Source organism: Microtus ochrogaster, chromosome 15 (genome assembly GCF_000317375.1).
Source record: "Microtus ochrogaster isolate Prairie Vole_2 chromosome 15, MicOch1.0, whole genome shotgun sequence".
In the NCBI taxonomy this organism is placed as follows: Eukaryota; Metazoa; Chordata; class Mammalia; order Rodentia; family Cricetidae; genus Microtus; species Microtus ochrogaster.
Window position 1 is genome coordinate 37,123,536 of NC_022017.1, and position 20,400 is coordinate 37,143,935.

Genomic DNA, 20,400 nt, shown 5'->3' on the forward strand with positions numbered 1-20,400 from the left:
ACAGAAACAGAATGCTGAAGAGATGGCTCAACAGTTAACGTTGCTTGCTGTTTAAAATAAGAGCACCTACTTAAAAACCTGGGTATCCTGCACTTGCCTGTAAGCCCAGCTCCTACAGAGTCCCCCGAGACAGCATGAGATCACAGACTGACCCTGCCTCAGAGGAAGAGGAAGAAAACGATAGGGCACTAGATGTCCTCTTCTGTCCTCTATGAACTTATCACACTCCCACATATCTACTTAAGGGAACACACACACACACACCATAAGTAAACAAACAAAACACAACAGCAATAACACAAAACAAAATAGGGCTGGGCAGCATATTCTGGTAGTGTGTGGACATATTTGGGGACAATCTGAAACTAAGGGAGTGAAAAGGAAAACTACTAACTACTTCTCATTGTAACAATTTCCAGCAGGATAAAATTAAAACATTTTTTGTTTTTGCTGCTATGTTGTTAAACAGTATCGAAACTTTTATCTATCAGGTGTTTTCAATTCTTATGTAATATATGAGGAATTCATTGGAACATTTAAAGGCTGTCATGGTATGTGTTCACGTGCATACATGGGGGTATGTGTATGGAGGTCCACCTATATGGCCATGCATATAAACTCTGGAGCTGTCTACCTCTACATCTTTTTTTTTTTCTTTTGCGACCAGGTCTTTCACTGGTCTGGATGCCACCAAGGTAGCTAGAACAGCTAACCATCAAACCCCTACAAACTCCTATCATCTTCCTGTCTCTGCATACCACATCTGGTTTTTGTTTTTTTCTCACTGATTCTTAGGATCAAACTTAGGACACCAGGACTGGTGAGGTGGCTTACAGGTTAAGAGTTTATACTGTTCTTCCAGAATGCCTGAGTTTCATTCCTTGCACCCACATTAGGCAGCTCACAACTGTCTCTAATTTCAGTTGTTCCATGGGATCCAATGCCTCTGGCCTCCTTGGACACTTGCACTTATGCATACACAGTCCCACAAGAACACATACCCAGAATTTAAAATAAGATGATTTTTTTTAAAAAAAAGGAATCAGGACATCAAGTACTTTACTCACTGAGCCTTCTTGCCAGCCCAACTCATACTTTTCGATGGTAAGGGCCATGGTCACTGATCTGTCCACTGTGCTCTATTTTCATCATGACACCAATACCATTGCACTTATTTGTATGTATGTCTGTCTTCACCAGACAGACAATCCCTCAAATTCATGTTGAATATTCTGGCATAGAGTAGACATTGACAAAAATGTTATTCACCAAATGAACAAGGACAAAAATTTAACTAACTTTTAAATATATTGATAAAGAAAGTTTCTCCCCACCAAGTATTACCAAACAAATACCAGATAATAAAGTTTCTCCAATAAACAGTGAGTCTGCCAACTGACTAATTTGGATGATAAAATTAATAACCTCGATGAAAAGAGATAAACTTTTACTAGAAGTTTCAAAAACTTCAACAGCTTAAGATTCCCACTGCTGTGGTACCCAAACCTTTTAGAAGAGACTGCTTACGTTATTCGTTAGCTTACTGTCAGAACAAGATGTTTGCCTTATGTAATCAAAAACAGCAAACTTACAGTCGTATTCACCCATGCCTTTTTCCAGTACACCTCTTGCTCTCTAGTTCTATGACTGCATTAGTTATGACTGCACTCAAAACACATGCCCCATATGTAAGACAATACTACATTAAAATAAGAGCTGTGGAAATTAAAAAGGTAGCCACCCACTTGACGCAGTAATTAAAACTTAAGTTTTAAACTGAGACATGAACATTTGAGGACAAAAGATATCCAGTGTCAAAAGAGCCATGCAGTCATGAGTGCCACAGAAACTAAGAGCAGAAAGAAAAGACTTGTGGTTCAAGTGAAGTCAAGTGAGGACCCTGCACTTCAACTGGAGCACCAAGGGCTCAGTGAAGAACAAGCAGGAGCAAGCTACAAGGATTAGTAAGGCAGTGAAACACAACTGCACAGAAATAGAAGAAGCATGCATGTATGCAAGTGTAGTCCAAGGAAAAACAAAACGGTGTTCTAGAGAGTCATGGCTTTGAAAGCAACACATCCCATCTGGAAGGAAATATGGAAAGAATCTGGTGACTAGATGAAGGTCAACGGAGAGGGAAGAAACAGTCTTACCTTCAGGAGTGTGTTCCTTTTAAAAGGATGTTAATTCATTAGCAGAGTATTTTATTACAGGTCTTTCCATATGTAATTATGCACCACCTCTCCTTTAGGTCTCAATTTCACCACTAGGATTTTATTCCCAGACACATAAATTTTTAGGTGGAAAGGACACTAGTGCAATGAATGAACTAAAGGACCAACTCTGTTTAGAAGACGGCCTCCAGGACTGCAATGCTTTGCTCTATGATAGGGTAGCACGGATACAACCCCTGCATGCTTGCTTTCCCAAACTATTCTGAGACAGACACCAGGCATTTTTTTTAAGTTAGCTTTTCTTCTTTAGTCAGTCTGCTATTTCTCAATATCCAACAACCTTCCCCTATATTGTAATCTAAGTAAAACAAACAAAAATAGTGGGCGCTAGAAAATCTGTGTTTAAAGGAAATAATATAAACCCTATATGTGGATTTATATCTACATTTAACTGTGTTGTATAATATACGTACTTGACATTTTAAAAATAATCCTAAACAGAGGTGCCCAATGTCAAGAGCAATAAAACACCGAATAATCCTGACTTCTAATGAATAATACAACCTATTTTATTTGAACTCTAAGAAATCATCATTTGGGAAAATTTAATGGATGTATCAAAATCAGAAGATAGAACTTCTTTCTTATTTTATCTGATGCTAGCTTTGTCTGCAAACAAATATGAAGGGATCCAGTGAATGATAAAGAAACCAGAGCTGTGGCCAGGATAAAAAAGACACCAGTCTCTGCAACACCCAGCGCATGGACTGTGGCTCACTAATTCTGAACACATATTCCTGGACGCTGAATATCACAGACCATCTTCAAATATGCTGGGTGGCAGTCATGGCAAAGAAAATATATCATTTGTGTCAAGAGGTAAGGGGGTGATTAATTTGATGGTACCAGTGGCACAGACTTTGGCCATCTTAGGCAAACAATGACCTCAGATTATCAACTCATTATTTTTAAATACTGAGATATCCCTAAAGGCAATGATAAAGTAGTCAAATTTTCAGGTATGTGATACAGTGAGAAAAAGGAGCAATAATCCAGCCAGGACTGAGGAAGACAGGAAACAAACAAGAGACCTGTAAGAATGTACCTTTAGTTTTTCTAGTTTTTCCAGTATACAATAACTACAACCATAGTATATCAAAGAGTACAGTAAGCTCTGTCAGAGGCTCATTACAAGAATTTTGTAATTAACATGAAATACCTAATGTTCAAGGTTCTACAGAAGACAAATGCAAAACACAAATAACCCATACAAGTGGTTCTTAACATCCAGATCCTAATAACATATCCGGACTCTGTAAAGCTAGTTTTACAGAAAACAGTAGTTCCTTTGCTATATACAAAAGATAGGGGGGGGGGGGAAATCACACAAATGCCTGGATTTGAATTCATCCTCAGTTCCCTGGTAGCACTGCATATTCCTAACTATGTGGATCATTCTACCACACTTAACATCAACACATCTCCATGGTACAACTGCCACTACTTTTGCTACTCAAAAGTATTTCTTCTCTTCTGGTACATGTCACCCCAGCATAAACCCGACCACTGCTTCTGCAATACCAAGATGCTTCTCTCAAGATAGCCTATAAGTCTTCTGAAGAACCTCCTAGAATACCTTCAAAAGTGAACAATTGTATCAATTCCCGGGACAATAGGACAATAGCCCCACCTGCACAATGAGTATCATGTACATTCAAATTGAAAGGCGCCCTGCTACAGAGACCCACTTAGCCCTTTGAATCACAATGTAAAGAATTCAGCACATGATATTTTTATTGACTTTTATTTCAGTCGTCCTTATGAATTGTATAAACTTTTAGTACAGTTGCACTAATCAAATCTTCTATATTTTAATAACCACGTTACTAAAATGTAACACAGAAGTGGCAGAAACAACAAATGCGAGCATCAAGAAAATATTTGACAGAAGAAGTTCACAGGGTTAACTCTGTCACCAGCAACAACACCTTAGGACCTGGTGGCTGAGATCTCTAGAACATCTGCTTTGCCTTCAGATGCAGCCACCTCACCTACCTTCAAATAGACTTTCTGAGCAACTTCATGGACATGAGTATCTGACATCAGAAAGATTCTCACTGGAAATAAACAGTCTAAAGTCTCAAGTTCAGTAGTAAAAATAAAACAGAATTATGAACAAATCTTTTGTACTTTATTCTTAAACACAGGCAAACTTTTGAAAATTTCCCCTTTCCTAAGATTGCTGTGATTTTCTTCTCTGTACTTTCAAATACTGTTTTACGTTCACCACAGTCCTTAGGTTCATTTTCATGTAATGCTGGGAGAAGGGTTACAGTATTAAGAAACCCTTTTATTTCCTGTTTTTGTCTGGTAGAGAAGATTCTGCTATAGTTTATGAGATAAACAATCTGTTTTCTGGTGAGTCTAAAGGACTGACTAAAAGTAGGCCTGCCTAAAAGAACCTTCAGTAGCTACTCAGTACCTAATGGCCCAGACATTATAAAGGTTTAATATTTACCCATTAATAAATGAACCCTCAAAGGATCTTTCAGATGCATACTCAGTAATTTGCTCTCCCTGCTTCTATGTGATGATCCTAAGTTTAGAAGACTCTCTATACGTGGCCACTGTGGAGTTATAAAAGTCTCAGTCAGTGTGCCTTCCTTGGAAAATTCTTGGGTATGGTTCTAAAAGGCAGGGTTTGGAGAGAAGTTAGTAGAAAGCCTGATGACTAACAAAGGTGCCACAGTGGGATCACCATACACCTATACTAGCAAGAGAGCCGGCATTTTTCATTACTACCAGACTGACTTTAGTATTTATATTCTTATTTATATAATCCCATTTGTTCTAAACTCAGAGAGAGGGTAGGGCTGGCACCCTCTAAAACTCAAATGTGCCTCAGAAACAATTCTGTGTAGGAAAAGATGCAATTCATTTTTGCGTATGTATGTTAAACTAGCATGTACATGTAGGTAGCAGTCTTCTGTCTTGTATTGCTCTCCTCCTCTTACCACTTTAGCTACAATGGTTACCCAGTGAGCCCTCGGGATCTGCCTATTTTTGTATTCCCAGAGCAGGATTACAGATGCCAGGCACTACTCGAGGCTTTATGTGGGTTATGAAGACTGAACTCAGGTCTTCACACTTGTACAGCAAGCACTTTAGCCACTCAGCCATCTGCACACTGCACAAGTATTTAGGGACACCTATCAAGTCTCAAACACTAAGCTATATGCAGGGAAACATCACTACAGGACACAATCCCTGGCCTTTATTAACACATAATCTGTTGAGAAAAGAAAAAGATAGACTAGGATACAAAAAATCCTGAAATGACAAGCATCTTCTAAGACATGGTCAAAAGAGAAAATGAACAGGAGGACATCTGAAGAAACAGAAAAAAAAACTATAAAAGGATTCTGTTAGAGAAACAAAGAACAGTTAAAAATCCCGCACTTTCTACAGAAGTTATATAGCAATAAGATACAGCTTATTAAAAATAAATGCCAATAACAATGAAACAAAAGCATAGGAAATTAAGAACATCTAAAAATGCAAATAAATATAGCAATATGATTTTCCAGTGATGTTATTTAACATTTCAAGATGGTCTAATTATTTTAGCCATAAATAAAATGGTAATTTACATAAACGTAGATTGACATTCACTGTTCTAGAGGTTCTCTACATATGATAAGGAACAAAAAGTGATGGCCACAGTTTATAAAACTATCAATATTAGCAACAATAATCATAAAATGATGCTCATAAACACACTTTATTGTTATTCTATTCAGTTTTTAGCAAGATAATAAGACTTCTTAAAACACAAAATTTATTTTAACACTGTACTTTATAGTGTGAAGTGAATGTAGGAAGATACAATCTTGGTAAGAATGGGAACATAGAAAATGGAAAATTGTATTAAGTACCTGAAGGGGAAACCAAACATATATCTACAGAAATCCCACCCTTCTGCTGTCTTCTAAAATAATAAATAAATAAGTCAATTTGCAATAAGTGGAGAGAGGTAACGGGCACGGTTGGAAAGTGCAAATCAATAAGCTCAACATAGACCCTAATAAACCACTGATTTGTGCCTTATTAGTTAAGACCATTCAGGTTCTTAAGGAGAAGTCTCCATAGAACCCTTTTTATTTTGAATAGCCACTACATATAGATACAAATCTACCTTATAATCAATGCCATATTAATTTTGGTGTCTTTTTCTAAAACTATATGACATAAAGCACATCACTTCAAATCTTCACGCAGCATTTTTCCATAAAGAGTATGAAACACTGTCAGATTTTGAAGTTTGGGTGGAGGAAACTTAGATACATTTCTTAGTCTTTGCTACAGAGTTCTTAAAGGAGTCTTCAGTCTATCACTACCACCGCATAGGCATAGAGCTAGCTGCCTTATGCAGTCTTTTCTCAATGTCACCTTGGGGAAACGTAATGAATGGCAAACCAGCCACTATGACCAAGAGGATAGGTCTGCTCTTGCTGCTCCTTCCTCAGCTAGCTCACCTGGAGCCTCTGCCCAGCATTATTTCTCAAGCAAGTCCTTCATCTGCACCTGAAGTTGGGCAGAGGCCACTTTTCTCTGCCACAGCACCATCATCTGTTTAATGTATTGATCTGTTTTTCCCAGAGGTCAATAAAGTCCTTGAGGGTAAGGCTATGGCTTATTCAGCTTTTTAAAACTCCAGGGTGAAAGATTTTGAGAGGATAGACATCTAGAAATAACTATGCTGCTATACATTTTTCCTGTCTCTGAAAGAAAATTAAAATTCTGGAAATTCAGAGTTCTCATTGATGTTTTAACTTAAATAGACATTGTTATTTTTATTTTTAATCAGCTACAAACAAAATGCATAAAACTAGTGGGTATCTGGTTCTGCCTAAAAGTTAAAACTGATGATTATAAAACTTCAGTTATTTTTAAACCATAATAAATTTAATAATTTATAATAAAAAACATAGTAAATTTAACAATAACTTTAAACCAAAATAAATATAAGAGTTCAAATGTAATCTGTAGTGTTTGGCACTGGGTGGAGGGCATTAAATCTCATTTTGCACCACTGTGCCACAATAAAAGGCTTTGATTTTATAATCACAAAATAATAAGATATAGGACATTTATGGCACTATTATATCATGGCATCTCTTTCCAAGATGGATATGATTGTAGTTGGCAGCGTGCAAAGCTGAGTAGGATTGGTTATTACCTTCTCCCCTAGTAGCATGCAAAGCACCTTCCAGCACCGTGAAAGCTAGCCAAAAGGGAAGAAGATTCCAGGTCAGTACCAGCTTAAAATCACCAGGTGGTGCCTATAGCAATAGGGTCTTACTGTCAAGCTCTAGAGGGTACCACGAGGAAGGTGTATAGAAATGATTCCTATTATATAAAAGCTAGCCTGGCACACTGTCAAATGCCTTTCATCCCAGAAGAGGGAGGTGGATCTCTGAGAGTTCAAAGCCAGCCTGGTCTACAGAATGAGTTCTGGACAGCCAGATCTACACAGAGTGAGATCCTGTCACAGAAATAATAATAATAATAATAATAATAATAATAATAATAATAATAATAATAATGATGATGATATTTAAACAAACTAAAAATTACAACTCTACACTGGTTCTTGATCATCATGAGAAACCAATTTGAAATAACATTTTTTATGAACCAGGAAGAGCCAGCTGAATAGCAATTTTGCATATATGCTACATTTGTATAGCTTGGTCCTCTCTTGGAAATCCTAACAGTGGAAACAGGGGCTATCTCCAACTCTTTTACTGGCTCTTGGGACCCTACTCCTCATACTGGGTCGACTCACCTAGCCTTAATACATGGAAAGCCCATGTATTAAGTCTTACTGCATGATATACCATGCTTTGGGGATACTCATGAGAGACCTGCCCTTCCTAAACAGAAATGGAAGAGTGGATTGGGGCCATGGAGGAGGGGCTGGAAGGATTAGAGGAAGAGAACACTGCCAGCTGATATGTAAAACAAATAAATAGATAAATAAATAAATGGATGAATAAATAAACAAAGGAATGATTTTTTGAGGAAAATTCTTAAAATGTCTTTCTTCATGTTAAACCCAGGTACATTTAATGGCTAATTTTTCAAATTATGTTTTGTAAAAGCTATTTATTAAAATCTCTTCTTTCTTTATATATATTTACAGTGACTTTGCAAATATATGTGTAGTACTAATGTGCTGCTACCCTACTGTCCACAATGAAGACCTGAATATAAAGCAAAATCAAGGTTGAGTTCTTCTGCAGATTTTTTTAAATCTATTCTTCTCTTATATATTACATACTAACTACAGTTTCCCCTCCCTCTTCTCCTCCCAGCCACCCCCACTTCTTCCATCTACTCCTCCTCTAGCTTCCCTTCAGAAAAGGGCAGGCCTTTCAGGGATACCACCAAACATTGCCTATCAAGTTACAAATAGCCTAAGTACCTCCCCTCATATCAAGGCTGGGCAAGGCAACCCAGTAGGAGGAAAAGGGTCCCCAAAGCACGCAAAAAGAGTCAGAGAGAGTCCCCTGCTCACACTGTTAGGAGTCCCACAAAAACACCAAGCTACACAACCATAATATATATGCAGAGGGCCTAGGTCAGTCCCATGCAGGCTCTCTGATTGTCCCTTCAGTCTCTGTGAGCCTCTGTGAGCCCAGGTTAGTTGTTTTGATGGGAGGTTTTTGTGGTATACTCGATCCTGGCTCCTACCATCTTTCCTCCCTCTCTTCTGCAGGATCCCCTGAGCTCCACCTAATGTTTGGCTTTGAGTCTCTATATCTGTTTCCATCAGTTGCTGGATAAATCCTCTCACGGTAATTATGTTAGGCTCCTATCTAGTATGAGTATAGCAGAATATCATTAGGAATCATTTCATCAGGGGCAGGCGGATCTCTGGGAGTTCGAGGCTAGCCTGGTCTACAAAGCTAATTCCAGGACAGTGAGGGTTGTTACACAAGAGAAATGCTGTCTCGAAAAACAAAAGACCAAAATCATACTGTTTTGTCTTTATTGTTGTTTTGTTTTGTGCCATTTATGTTTGGTTCTTATCTGGGTTATCCTGTCTCTGGGTCCTGGCTCTCCTTGTCAGGCATAAGCTCCCTCTGGCCACTCCCACAATTTCTGCACCACCTTTACACCAGCACAACTTGCAGGCAAAACAAATTGTAGGTCGAAGGTTTTGTGGCTGGGTTGATGTCCCAATCCCTCCACTGAAGTCTTTTCTGTTTACAAGAGATGGCTGGTTCATTCTCCATATCCCTCATTACTAGGAGTTTAGCTAGATTACCCCTGTAGTTGTGCACTTAAAAAAAATAAAAGAGTTGAGTATCCAGTTAAATAAGCCAAGGAAGAATACCTTCGAGAAAGGAACCCTTGAACTGAAGGAAAGCAACTCTTCCTGGCTATGAGCATAAGGGATCTTGCACAGTGATGAGAGTCTTTCCCATGACAACTCATGAGTTTCATGAGTCTAGCCATAATGATGAAGCTAGGTTAGGTTATTTTAAATTATACATCCTCTGAATATTTGACAAGTAAAATATGAGTATTTGGGGCAAAATTCAAAACAGCTTTCTAATTGCCTAACTATTTAAATTTCAACAACATTTTATTTCCTTGTTAGTCATAATGTAACAAAAGTGTTAAATCTGTGGGAGTGTTTGTAAATTCCAAAATTATTCTTAGAAGAAATACATTTAATATACCAACAGCACTGATTCTTCTAGAACACCCACAGCATCTCTGCCATATGCTAAAAGATTTTCCTTTTAATTGAAATGATTAAAATGTCAGTCTAAACTGTATTGTATTATTCCAAACATGAGTCTAAATAAAATGTACATTTTAAATAATGTCTCCACTACTTAAATTTTAATTAGAAAAGGAAAAAAAAACATAGCACATGATTTGTTGAACAGGCTTAGATAAAAGTTTAATAAAAATGTAATTTCAACCTTCAAAGTTTAGTGCTTGATATATTCAGCCAAACTTCCAACTCAAACACAGAAACCTGAATATTTTCCTTCTTCCCTCCCTCTCTTGGTGCTAGAGACTGAACCCAGGACCTTGTCCATGCTAGACAAGAGCTATAACTGAGTTACATCACCAGTCTTCAAAGTCTTTCACAGCTGCCTTACTTAGTTTTTTTTTGTTTTTTGTTTTTTTTTTTTTTTTCTGTGAAGAGACACTATGACCACAGCAACTCTTATAAAGGAAAACATTTAATTGGGACTGGTTTACAGTTCAGAAATTTATTCCATTATCAGCATGGCGGGAAGCATGGTGGCATGCAGGCAGATATGGTGCTAGAGAAGGAGCTGGGAGCTCTACCGTTTGATCCATGGGTAACAGGAAGAAACAGTAAGTCACTGGCCTGGCTTGATCATCTGAGAACTCAAAGCCCCCAGTGAAAAAGCTCCTCCAACAACATTGAACCTACAAGACCACGCCTCCTAATAGTGCCACTTCCTAAGGGACTATGGGGCCATTTTTACTCAAAACTCCATATTTCACTCCCTGGCCACCATAGGCTTATAGCTGTATCATAATGTAAAATGTATTAGTTCAACTTCATAAGTTCCTATAGTCTATTAACAGTCTCAAACTTGTTTAAAAGTCTGAAGTGCAAAGTTTCTTCTGTGACTCATGGAATCTCTAACTGTAAACCCCTGTAAAATCAAAATGAAAACGCAGATCACATATTTCCAGCATATAATGGCAAAGGAAACATAGAAAGAAAATACTGGACCAAAGCAAGACCAAAAACCAGCAAGGCAAACTCCAAACTCTGCATCTCTGTGTCTAATGTCAAGGCATTCTTCAGATCTCCAACTCCATTCAGCTTTGACAACACACTTCTTTCTCTTGAGCTGGTTCCACTCCGGGTTGGCAGCTCTCCTCAGCAGGTACCCATGACTCTGGCATATCAAACACCTTGGGGTCTCCAAGGTAATCCAGGTTTCACATTCACAACTTCATGCAATGGTCTCTCTTGGCCTTCATGCAGGGACATCCCTGACACATGCCTGATCTCGGTGTCTTTCCTTAGTCACTAAGGAAGAGTACATAATCGCTTTCTTGTATCCTTGACTTTAAAGCCAGAACCATGAGGCTGAAGCTGTCCAGTTCTACGGCTTGCTGGGCTTGGCTGTCCTAAAACTAGCTCTGCAGGCCAAGCTGACCTTAAACTCAGAGTTCTGCAAAGCTCAGCCTGCATTAAGTGCTGAGATTAATACAGGTGTGTACCATCACACCTGGACCTAAGCTTTTCTTTAATGCCTCTTCACAAATTGTTTGCTTAGCTGGGTTCAATCTTAGCCTCAGGTCATCAATCCTTTTATTCCATTTAACATCAGGCTTTTCTTCAATCTGGTTATTTTCTTTTTTTGTTTTTTGTTTTGTTTTTCGAGACAGGGTTTCTCTGTAGCTTTGGTGCCCGTCCCGGAACTAGCTCTTGTAGACCAGGCTGGCCTCGAACTCCCAGAGATCCGCCTGCCTCTGCCTCCCAAGTGCTGGGATTAAAGGCGTGCGCCAGCACCGCCTGGTGGGTTATTTTCTTAAATGAAAGATTTAGCTCCATTCCACTTCCTGATGCCCCTTTTCTCCTCAACTTGTACATTTAGTATTTTACTTGCTCAGTTTCCTCCTTTTCATTATAAATCTGAACAAGTGTGGCCACTAATAACCAATGAACATAGTCAATATTAGTTTGTCTGGAAACTTCCTCTGCCAAAATTGTTAATTCATAACTCTCCAATTTAGCCTCAGGCAGATTTTTTGGACAACAGCAGAAAGCAGCCACATATTTTGCCAAAATATTACAAGAATGAACCATAGGCCACATACTAATATTTTTCTCCTCTTAAACTTTTAAGCCCCCATAGTTCAAATCCCCCTCAACACCACTGTATTTCATGCTCCTACTAGCATGACCCATTAAACTTCATATAAAGCATTCAGCTGCTTTTCAAATGGTCAGGCTAATTACAGAAATACTCCAATCCCTGGTAACAACTTCTGTCTTACTTAGGGTTTCTAATGCTGTGAACAGACATCATTACCACAGCAACTCTTATAATAGAAAACATTTTATTGGGACTGGCTTACAGTTTCAGAGGTTTAGTTCATTCTTATCATGGTGGGAAGCACAGTAGCACACAGGCAGTCATTGCTGTAGAAGAAGCTCGATCTGCAGACAGCAGGAAGAGACTGTCCCACTGGGCCTGGCTTGAGCATGAGCTCAAAGCCTACCCCCAGGGACACACTTCCTCCAACAACATCACACTTACTCCAACAAGACCATATCACCTAATAGTGCCACTCCCTGTGAGCCTATGGTCTCATTGAAACCACAATAGTCATACATTAGATCTGTCAGAAGATGTAGTCAGAAGTTCAAAAGCTCTAAATTTGCACATATTCTTTTATCACAAACACACTGTGGCAACAGAATATACAAACGATTGAGTTGTATGTTAATCAAAACTCAGGACACAGTTGCTCTGAAGTATGAAGTGGGTATAATAATGGAAACTTATCTGAGGATGAGGAAGGAATGGCAGCACATAGGAAGAGAGAAGTAAAAGGAATAAATCATACTAAGGATGTTTGAAAAAGCTATGGAAACTATATTATCTTATGGCTACTTTACAAATATTATATATAAGTCTGGAGGAGAGGTGTTGGGAGTAGTCCAAATGAAATTATGCCAATTATGGTCTTTCCAAAAAAGTAAGGTTATCTAACAAAAACCCCAGTGCCAGGCTAATCAATACATTTACAAAATAACTGGTATACTTAAGGCTCAAGGAAGATCATGGAAGAGTAGGTGAAAAGACCACATGAACTAGAAGACCAGGACAACTGCTCGAGACAGTCTCTTCTAAAGAGGAGAACAACAGCTATGACAACACCACCGAGTGGTGGCATGGTTTTGGGAAGAGATGGGATTAGAGGAGGCACGGAGTTAAATATGATCAAGATACAACGCATGAAATTTTCTAAGAATTAAAAATATAACATTATCTAAGAAAACTTCCAAGAATTTAAAGAGAAACTTTCTAATCAATACTTTTGAACTGATCATAAAACTAGCATCTTATACTATGTAAGATGTCAATGTATTATTAAATTATCTCAAGTCTAAGGGTGGAATAAAGGCAAACCAACCTATTTTCTGTGGCATTATACACAAAGAATCTAGAAAACAATGTATCTGTAGCACTTTTAAATTTTCATACTCATAAATAATAGGTTTACTCTTAAAATGGAAAAGATCAATAGAAAATTATCTCACCTCTGTGCAAATACCATTAAGTACTCACTTAGAAACATTGAGTCACAGTGCAATTTTAGATAGAAATGACAAAGTGGTTGAATGAACTGCAATTTTGGAAAAGCACAAGAGCTAAACTACATGTAATAACATTCAGCCCTCTCTGGTGTTCTGTACAAAGCTTTACTGTGACTTTTTTTCCACCTTTGATCTACATGCTGCTGTACCTTTCAGGGAAGGCCCCACCAATAGAAAGAACAATATTCCTAAATGAATTAAAGAGCAAACAGGGCCTGATAATCACACCACACCAAGGAGCATACCAGGAAGGAAAAGAGAACAGCATTAGCAGTGTAACGGGAGAAAAATGTTAATAAAAACCCAACAGCTCAATGATGCTCTCGAGTCTCTAAATGCTCCTCACTTCTGTCTTTGAAATAAGCATGTCCTCAAGAACTTTATTACATGCAAATAGCCAGCTGCTGCCAGAAAACCACTCAGTTCTTTCACAAATACATACTGCAATGAGACTTGAACAAGGCAGCAATGGATAAGCTGCTAATAGTTTGGTTCTATATTCTTCAGTTTAGATTACATACACTGAGGTGCCCTAACTTCAGCTTGCAAACTGTACAATTGTCAGTTTGCATTTCCTCACTGATTATAACTTGACAGTCTCTTCTCCCAGATAGGAAGCAGTGACAAGAGAGTTAAGAACAGAAGTAAAGGATTCTATGTACTGGACCTGAAATATGACAATTGCTTTCAAGTTCAAAACAATTTTAAAACACCTTCCCTGATGCTCCATAAGTTTTCTCTATTGTCAGGCCATCAGAACGGAAAAGAATGTCACTACTTCTATCTCTTGCCACTCTAACTATTCAAATGCTGCCATAAGCAGACGGCCTGACTGGCAGGGGAAACAGGTTTAAGTGTCCTCCTCTAACTCTCTATCTGGTCAGTACAAATCTGCTCAACACCTTTCTCCCCATTAGACTGTGTTTCAGAATTATTAAATCCCCCTCTCCCATGTGTCTGTTCGGGTATATATTTACACACACACACACACACACACACAACCCTTTAAGCTTCACATTTTATAGGACTTAGATCTTTTTCAATTAACTGTTCTTTTCCACTCATATGATCTGCTTCAAGTATTTACCCTAAGCAGCCTTTTCACTGTGCTCACTATTTCTGTCATATCATTTAAGGCACTCTGGCTTTTGAAAGTATTGTCTATTCATCTTCCTGTTAGTGTCAAGGACATATTTTCCTCTTATCTCCAAGAGCCCCATCCTCAAGATGTGTGTGTGTGTGTGTGTGTGTGTGTGTGTGTTGTACCCTTCTTTATTATAACTATGTGCATGCCTTTCAATAAATGATATAACCTTTTTGAAGCTAGAGACCACTTTATCCTACTCTGTATTTTCCACCTTGGTAGTGCCTTGCAAATATAGGCATTAAAATACTAAGTAAACATGTCCCTAACATATTTACCAGAAAAACAAAATTGAAAGAGAACATCTGTGAGTCCAATAGAATACTAACATCGTCTGTGACAGAAATAACTACAAGGAGGAGCTATAATATATTCAGTCCTGAAGACTGTTAGACCAAAAGGGTGAGTCACCATCAGCTCAATTGCTTTGGGTTTTGCCTCAGAGTTCCTGAGCTTTTTTACTCTAAAACATCTTATATTTTCTATTCCCTATTTAAAAGTAGTCAATGTCACTTTCCTACTGAAATTAAATGCATAAATGAGATAAGAATAAAGCTATCCAAATGAAGCTGGGTGGGCCACCTGCTTAGTTTCTTCAGTACCTTTACCAGACAACAACCATATTATACCCACATGGGAGGCATCTTTAAAACTTTTGTTCTAAAAGCTTCTCAAGCTTCCCTTCCTCTACCCCTCAATAAGGGTTAGAAGAAACAAGCACCCACCCTATGCCAGACCAAGGGAATTAACTTTTGTAAATAAAATTCCTATGAATATAACTGGTCCATCTTTCTATCATCTCTTTCTGAGCTCTAATTTTTGTGAAACTGATGTGTTATAACAAGGCTAAGTGCGTCCACTGTGCTAAGTATACTTCATCCTTTTAAAGCCAAACAACATTTAGGATGGAGTAAAAAGAAAGATAACACAGAGTGGACAAGTTACCTATCTGCTTCTCATCAGTACTGCACATTGGAGAAACTGGACTTCTGAAATTTACACTGGCCAGCTAGAATACATGAAAACTTTATGGACTCAGACCTGGAAGCTCAATAGTTATGCATCAGTCTTGAATGCCTGTTCTCTCCAGATGTCCACTTTCATCAAGCTAAAACAAGTGAAGATAAGACCTGAGGTAACTTAACTTTTGCTGCCAACATGATGGTCCTAATATGTTGACAAGTATTTCTAAATCTAAAACCAAACCATTACAATATACAATATTGCATCTACAAATTCCTAAGAAATATTGTCGTCTCTCAGTTATGAGTCAAAATATCTAATAAAAATACTTTTACCTAAGTTCCTAAAATCAATCAGTTTAGGTTAGATGTCATAAAAGGGCCACTCTTCTCAATTCTCAGGATCTCTGCTCATCAGGCACATTTTGTATGTTTTTGAAATCACAGGAATCATAATGACAAACGTGGTACCTTGTACTTCATCTGTCTGCTCAGCAGGAGTGAGAGCCATTTAAAGTTAACTTGCAACCACAGCACAGAGAACACGGTGGTGAATTATCGAAACAGCTGTTCAAAACTGCCCATCAAAGAGCAGTAGTGTGAAGAATACTTAGCATTATCCAGAAAAATACTGGCGTGCGGGTGGTGAGAAGAAAAGGTACAGCTGGATAACTCATCAAGTAAGGAGGGATGGTGGCAGTTAGTGAGAACTCCTCTTGGAGGCTGTGAGGCAAAAAGGTTTAACAACTAATTTTAGAATCGACAAATTTGGTCCAGAGGTACAACGGAAAAAACCCAAAGCAGTAGTTCCTTTTTCAATAAAACTTAGAATTATGCCAACCAATAACATCCGAAGTTACAGAGCAAGAGATGAACATGCCAAGGAGGAATGAAACATGCCATGGAAAGAAGAAAAATATTATTAGCTTCGATGTGCACAAGAACACCCTCAAGAGCTGGCACATTTCAAGAGCGGAGTGAACCTGGCATACGCGACAACAGAGTTTTGACAGGGCTGACATTAATCACAGCAGGAATTGCCAACATTCACTTTGTGATCCCACCTGCCTAAAACTGAATTCACTCTGCAGAAGACAATCATTCCACAGACGCTACAAAAACCTATCAACTTCCCATGAAATGAACTCCCCCACAGTGACTCATCTCTCCTCTTCAGGATTTCAGGACTGAAACCACCACTTAATAAAGCACACAACACCTCACACAGAAAAGACAAGCGATAAATGTGCTTTGTTCTTGTCTCCTATTCACCACCACACTGCACTAAACTTGGCAAAGCATTCCCAGAAGCTTACATTTCGGAGCATCTGACAGCAATCAGACACCAGACACTACTTTCCTATATAGTTAGCACCATGTGATTGGTTTTTCAAAGTTCTAATCTTTAGACTGCAGGAAGAACCTGTTCAGTAGTTCAATGTCCTGTTTTAGGTTTTTAAAAAAGAAGTTGTATTAAATCTGTAACCTTAAGCATCTACTTTTTTCTAATTACAGAATTCTAACTGTAGAAAATCTGGAAAACACAAATTAAGAAATTGAATCATCAGGACTTTCATTACATTCTCAATAGGGTTCACTTAGCAAAACTTGTAAGATCTTTAACCTGGATAAACTGCTATCCTATCTTCTTGTCCATCTTTGCTGAAGAGGCTGGTGGTCTACCTGGGCCTTTCATGTATTTTACTTCTGAAAATGCTTGAGACTCCTTTCCAACAATAGTTCAATAAAAATATTCCTACTACCACAGTAGTAATAATGGGCTAGTCCTTTCCTGCAGAAAGTCCCAGGAGACAAAGTTAATGCCATAAAAGTAGCTTAGTCTTCCTGTGTGTGGGACTCCTAACAGTGGGAGCAGGAGCTGTTTCTGATTCTTTTGCCTGCTTTTGGGACCCTTTTCCTTCTATTGGACTGCCTCATCCAGCCTTAATATGAAGGGAGGTACCTGGTCTTATTGCAACTTAATATGCCATGTTTGATTGCTATCACTGGGAGGCCTGCCCTTTTCTGAAGGGAAGCAGAGGAGGAGTGAATCTGGGGAGGTGGTGGCGGAGGAACTGGGAGAAAAAGAAGGAAGGGAACTGAGGTCAGGATGTAATATATGAGAGAATAAAATTTTTTAAAGATAATTAAAACACACAGAGAATATGTATGTGTGTGTGTGTGTGTGAGAGAGAGAGACAGACAGACAGACAGACAGACAGACAGACAGACAAAAGTGGAGCCTCTAACTAAAATATTATTCAGACAAGAACACTGTGACTTAGAGGTACTCTGAAAATACATCAGTAACGGTCTCTTCTTTACTAAAATCGAGAGTTGGGTTTATCTAGTTCCTAAAAGAAAAGAAGAGTAACTGAACTAAGGAGAAATAGATATCCTATGGAGAATTGGGTTTGCTCACTGTAGCCCAACACAAACAGAAACAGAGGTGAACACTGGATCAGTCCATGTCAGAGGAATTCCATTCCATGTTCAACCACAATATCTCTTCATTTGACACACACACACACACACACACACACACACACACACACACACACGAAAAAAAAGTTTCGATCTCCTAAATCACAAATGGCTTTCTGCCCTTTTATGTATGTGGGAAGGGAAGGGACAACTGGTAAAAATAAATAATAATAATAATATCATGATTGCCTAGAAAACCAGAGGAACCTATATTCAGTTGCTTTGTTTTTAAGTTGCCCATTCAAAATTAAAGTAGAAACAAACCAAGTTCCCCCAGAAAACTAGCCTCATCTGCCCAACAATTCAGATGGTTTGGAAGATGTATAAAACATCCAAAATTCTGGTGAAAAGCATAAGATACTGGAAAAGAAATGCTACCCATTCTGCTTGCTGAAGGACCCCGATCAGAGTCAATTCCAGGGTCAGGTTCAAATAGATCACTGCTGACTAGATCAGGCCTAGAGGCTGTTTGAGCCTCTTTCTGGGCTGAGAACACATCTCTGGGGAGCAGGCTGACTGAGCATCCTAATAGTATAAAAGCAGGACAGGCTCTGGGCACAGCTTGATCTGTAATACTTAAATATTCAGAACTAGAGCAGTTCTTAATAAGATATAATTTTAATGTTGTCCTCCAGGGGAATATATGGTGGTGTCTGGTAATGTTTTTTTGTTGTTGTTCTTACAATTTTGGGATTCCTAGGGAAGTAGTAGATGCTGCTACTGGCTTTAGCAGATAAAAGCCAAATACATTGCTAAACATTTTATAAAACATAGGATAGGCCTCTGCTACCACTCCCTCCTTTAGCCACCACCACTAAAATTGCTTGTCCAAGATCAATGATGCAAAGGCTGAAAATCTCTCATTTACAGTATAAAGGGCAGACATCTGTATGGTCTAACACATCAAAAAGCATACAGGAAGACTATGACATGTCTTTATAAAGAACCAGTTAAGTTAGAAATTGCTAGTATGTCTACAAATAGTCACTGTAAATGTGACTGTGACAGCCAGAGTGTATTTTCAGTCCTCAGTTGCTTCTCTGCATTATAATGGCACATAAAACCATTCCATTTCTGGCTCCCCTCTCCTCCAGTCTTATCATTTGCATAATCTTTAAAACAGCTCTGCTTACTCATGAATGGAACTAACTGAAGCATAAATTCTATGTGGTGTGGTGATGCACACCTTTAATCCCAGTACTTGGGAGGCAGAGATGGGTGATCTCTGAGTGTGAACCCACCCAAGTCTACAAAGCGAGTTCCAGGCCAGTCAGGTATACCCAGAGAGACTCTGTTTAAAAACTAAAGAAACACAAGGTCTCCTAAGCCGCATCAAGGCAAAGATCACTGTGAGAGGAAAAAGAAAAAAAAAAATACAAAACTCCAGCTACGACTCTGGGTGAAGGAACAAGGCTGGAGAGAAAGAAGGTAAAATACGATGGAGGAAAATGGACTAACAATAATATGAATAAATATGAATGAACACAAAGGTTCCAAAGGCAGTAATATGAATGCCTAAGTTTGCAAGTGGTTATGGTTTAGATGATCACTGACCTTTGTTAAAAGTTTTTTTTTCTCAATGTCTTTTCTTATTGCTGTGATAAAATAGTCTGACAAAGCAACTTAAGGGTTTATTCTGGCTCAGAATTCAAGAGATTAGTCCTCCATGACAGAAAACTCAAAGCAACAGGAGTCTGAGTCTAAAGTGACTGATACATCGTATGCTGTAGTAGGATGAGCTGCAGGCAGGCTTGTTTTTTGTCCCAGGTGGAGGCGAGCAGGCCGGGCGAGCTTAACCCCAAAATAACCACAAAAAAAATTGTATTAATTTAACTACTGCCTGGCCCATTATATCTAGCCTCTTCTTGGCCAACTCTCACATCCTGATCTAACCCATTTCCAATAGTGTGTATTGCCACTTGACTGTGGCTTACTGGCATGAATCTAACCAGCGTCCGTCTAGGGCAGGAGAAGCATGGCATCTGCCACATTCCCTTCTTCCCAGAATTCTGTTCTGTCTACTCTGCCCACCTAAGGGCTGCCCTATCAAAAGGCTAAGACAGTCTCTTCATTTAACCAATGAAAGCAACACACAAACAGAAAATCCTCCTATACCATTTCCCCTTTTTCTGTTTAAACAAAAAAGCCAGGCGATGGTGGCGCACACCTTTAATCCCAGCACTCGGGAGGCAGAGGCAGGTGGATCTCTGTGAGTTCAAGACCAGCCTGGTCTACAGA

General features: G+C 38.7%; 1 protein-coding gene across 2 annotated transcripts in view; it reads right to left on the reverse strand.

Annotated features, from left to right (window-relative positions):
• Window positions 1–20,400, reverse strand: part of Efr3a (EFR3 homolog A) — an 82,821-nt gene that overhangs the window by 57,762 nt on the left and 4,659 nt on the right. The gene's annotated exons all lie outside the window — the stretch shown is intronic.